The following is a 4228-nucleotide window of genomic DNA, read 5'->3' on the forward strand; positions in this document are numbered from 1 at the left end:
CCTTTGTTAAGAAACCAAATCTAGTTAAGCCATATTATTTGACTCCATTAGCCCAATGGCCTAAACTACTCAGTCCTACCCGTCTTCTTTTGAATTTCACCACCCAAACTCAATCGAAACTCCTAAATTTCATAACTAGCCTAATATTTTTCAAAACAAAGATAAAACTTAAAGAGAGAGCCCTCTCTGGATACAGATTAGCTAGATTCTATATCTAAAAGTTGATTTGTTGTTACCTCGGACCCCTTTCCTCTTCCCAACAACTTCAAGGAAAATATGAGTGATAACAGGGTATACACAGACCCACGTACACATGCATTTAGCTCAGGGCAATGTCACATATAGCGAGTAAAACACTATTTTTTAAGTATTTGGACCAGGTCTGGAAGGAGAGGTTGCCCTAGGCCATGAGTGTAGCATCACAAACATCAAGAGTGAGATTTGGAGCTATAACAGATGCCCCCTAATATATGAGGTTAGAAGGGGTACATGATGGCAGAAATATATCATGTAAGTGCATGGAAAGGAAACCTGTCAAAAGCTGAGAAGGACTTCACCAGAGTTCAGCCTACCAAGCCACAAAAGGAGATCAGAAAGAAACATTGTTTGAGGCAGGCATACCCATGCTCAGAGAAAGTAAAGCATGTTCGCATATCAAGTACAAGCGGATCCATCAAATATACAAGTGTAAAGCACTAGAAGATACACAATGGATCATTTGATCACAATTGAACAAGTAGATGTCTAAATATCACATATAAGAATGTCAATGATGTTGAAGGATGAAGTGGATCACTGATATCAAAAAATGACAAAAGTACCAAATGAACAAGATGGAGTAAGATGGTACTACACTGCAAACTCAGGTGCCAGCATATAGAATTTCACCATGAATGACTGCAACATATAAAGTGGAGTGGTATCAACTAGCAGCAACAGGAGCAATTGTCAAGTGAACCAATGAATGCTGATGCAACCTAAGGTCTTCACCGACCACCATGGTACATTTCTATAGCATGGGAATAAATGATCTGAAGTTGACCATGTGAGAAATCATTTGATTACCAGTCATTGATGTATACCATTAACAAACACGAGACTACTCACCAATAATGATAATGAGTGTCAAGGTACCTAGTACAATCTAACAAGTGTGAATAGATGAGCTGGAGTCGAACACCTGTAAGAATCTATCAATCAGGAGATAATGATGATTTCCCACTGTCGATAGCGAAGGATCTGCCACTAATGACTACAAAGCCCAAGATACTGCCAAATGGACTCTAGATCTTTGCCCCTGAGTAATGAGTCGTAGTCGATAGTGAAAGATCCGCTAGAAGGAAGGCATTAAGGCATCCTTCATCAATCTAGTGCGAGTGTAACCCATAGGCTAATAATGTGGAAGGAATCGAATGAAAAATGATGTAGTAACCCGACTGAAGCATGTTTCCAGCGTACACAAGATGTGGCTAGCGCATGACAGAAACCCTCTAAACCAACCAATAATGAAAGCTGACATGGAGGCGAGGTATCCCCCAATCGGGTCAAATGGAAACCAAGGTACTGCATGAATCCCAATGTGTGATAGTGTAAGCTGATGTTGAACACAAGGGAAGCCACTCAGTGAAATACCCATGATAATGATCGATGCTGAGCACAATGTGACCTATCAATAATGAAAATAGGGCCAGGGTGCAGCTCTAGGCTTGTCCTCAGAGCAAGATGTCATCATCAATAGGGACAAGACCCGCTAGCAAGATGTCAATGAGGAGCTTCTCAAATCGGCATGAGTAAAGGATCATTATAATTGATGTGATGATAGACAAGATACTGACAACAAGGGATGGCCAACTAAAAAATGAGTCAAGAGACAATGTAGAGAGGCCGACTCAGGCTAACTTCCCTTGAACAAAAGCATGACTCAATGTGTCTATGTGGTAGCATATGATGATTCTGTATAAGTTTTCCATGCAGGAGGCATGAACGAACCCTCCATATGATTGGAAGAGATAACCAATCGGGGGAGAACTGACTCAATAACAAGGTTTAGGCGTACCTAAGTCAAACTAAATCCCGCCCAAATAGAGGAGATGTTGTTTTGAGTGCTTTGTTCAAGGGCGACACGAATGACTCTAGTTGCCAATAATAAGTAGAAATATTGTCCTGTTCCTTCTCTTTTTGGAATATATAATTTTTTTTGTCTTTTTCTTTAAGCTAGAAAAAGAATAAAAGAATGCTATAGTACAGTGGAAAGAACGAATGTCGGTGAAATAGATGATCTAGTTCCTAGGATTGGAACATTCTTATGCTCAATGCAGGGAGGTGAAAACTAGTCAAAGACACTCAAAGGCATGTTCCTTCCATAGGTCAAGGTATGTCAAGTTGCAACAGTCAAGGGCATGCAAGTTTGATTTTGCAGTCGTCATGGTCAAAAGTTGGCTTAAACACAAGTCCAAGTGAAGCTGGCTCAAGGCCAAAAGGTGCAAATAGTCAAAATGCAATGCAGTAGTACAACTCAACACAAAGGAGCCTCTAGGGTGTAAGGCCAGAATGAAGTGGAGAAGCAAAGAGGAATGAGTCTTCAGCGCATAAGTCATGGTAGGACTACAGAGGACTCCCGAACCTACTCAAATTGAAGCAACATGGGAAACAAATGTCAGTGAGGTGCTAACTACGATGCCCATGAAAAGGATGGCTCTACCATCATGTCATGATTTAGAAATCGGCGAGTGAAGGTGGCTTATGAACCATAACACAATGGGATCAACCCTATGGCAAGTGTATCAGCAAATGGAGGCTAGTATGCATAATCCAATGGAAAAAATGGCTTCCCTAACCTACATGCTAATAAAAACGATACCTGCCATGACGGGTCAACAGTCATGGAACCATCTCAAAAATGTCAAAAAAGAATCCACAATGTCCTGAAAATCAAACCATTCTCGACATTCCAAGCTCCCAAGTTAAAAGTTACATGAGGCAAAACAAAATCAATATTTGAAAAAATTTTGCATTTTCAAAGCTTATATAATAGTCTTTTGACTCACCATTATCATCATTTGGTTTGAGAGCAAAGAATTGGAGAAAAAGGAGCAAGCATTTCCATTCACCAAAACCGACCATTTGAATTGTCCCAAAATCACCAGGTAACCCTTAAACTTATCTTGCATTCCATTGTGATTGGTTTTATAATTTATAATTTAAGTTTTACCTTTGAATTTTTGTTAAAAATTTTGTCACGTGTAGGGCTAGTGGAGTCCTCGTGGTTGACATGCCACAAGACTGGGTTCGTACTCTTAGGCGTGTGGTCAAGGCAGTAGTTGCATACTTAGCCGCTCATCCTGAGCCAGGGCATTAGATGTACTGGACATGATTATGGGCATTTGAGTCCCAATTTTTGTATATTATTTTGGACACACTTATGTACACTCGAGATGCTTTATGATATATATATATATATATATATATATATATATATACAGTTCTGACTTTTTGATGCTTGATTTTATTATGATGAATGATTGATATGCCAGTCTAATGCTTGATTAGCGATAGAATCAGCTAACCAATTATGAGATCTTGGAATGTGCAAATAATTAATGTAAGTAAATGATCTTTGCAACAACCTCACCCTTAAATACTGGCGATATAAACATGGATCCCTTACCCAATAAATGTTATTCAGTTGTGACACTATCAATTGTGAATCAAGATAAACTACCAACGAATCGATTTCATAAGAAATTGCTTCAGATAGTAAATTAATGACGGCAGTATACTCAGCCATATTATTTGAAGCAGGACCAATGCATACTCCTCTTGACACCATCAATTGACTAGTTGGATAGTAGATTACCCAAGCTGCGGAAGCAAGGTTTCGAGTGTGCCGACTAGCACCATCGGCGAATCCAAAATAGACCAAGTCATCCATCAACACCTACCACGAAAGACCAAAAAGTGTCGATATCAAAAAACTCTCAATGAGATATGTTCAAATATACAAAATGTACAAAGAATTCATTGCCTAATTACTACTTAAGAAAAGTACTTCTTGAGGTAGAGCCCATTTTGGGGCTCCGCCAACTTGTTTCCTTCAAAATCGATTAACTCATATGCCCTTTTTTCTAAAACTCATTTAATTATAAAGGGACCATACCACATAAGTTTGAACTTGCCTGTCCCCAAGGTGTCCTTATCTTGGTCATAGACCAAGACAAGGTCGCCTTCA

The sequence above is a fragment of the Pinus tabuliformis genome, chromosome J, assembly GCF_031772625.1.
Source record: "Pinus tabuliformis cultivar Carrire ecotype Pingquan chromosome J, CPIR1, whole genome shotgun sequence".
Lineage (NCBI taxonomy): Eukaryota > Viridiplantae > Streptophyta > Pinopsida > Pinales > Pinaceae > Pinus > Pinus tabuliformis.